This window comes from Sinocyclocheilus rhinocerous, unplaced genomic scaffold (assembly GCF_001515625.1).
Source record: "Sinocyclocheilus rhinocerous isolate Xijiao unplaced genomic scaffold, SAMN03320098_v1.1 scaffold1, whole genome shotgun sequence".
NCBI classification, from domain to species: Eukaryota; Metazoa; Chordata; class Actinopteri; order Cypriniformes; family Cyprinidae; genus Sinocyclocheilus; species Sinocyclocheilus rhinocerous.
In genome coordinates, this window is record NW_015638974.1 from 1,241,210 (window position 1) to 1,241,669 (window position 460).

Consider the following 460-nt stretch of genomic DNA (forward strand, 5'->3'; position numbering starts at 1 on the left):
ATCACACACACACACACACACACACATATATATATATATATATATATATATAATGGTGTATATACTACTATATTAACACTGGGATTTAAGGATATGGTCTATAATCTGTATAAAAATATGTTAAAGGCGGACAGAGTGAATAGGTGATGTGTCCATCATAAAATTAAAATCACACCATGATTTTTCTCTTTCCTCTTTTCTCCATCTTTAATTCATGGCTTCCTAAAAGCAAGACATAGTGAGTCACAGAGCCATTAATGTCTCACTCTTCTCTCTCAAATCTGTGTGTCTGCTTTTCTTGTCTCTCCATCCACCCTGCATGTCCCAAATACTCTTTTAAAAGCTTCTTCTCTCCTTAGAACAGGACTGCCATCTTCTAACGCATACTAAACATAGAAAAATAAAGTTGCATTCCCCAATAGGACTTTTATGGCCTTGTAAATTATTCACCTCACACATC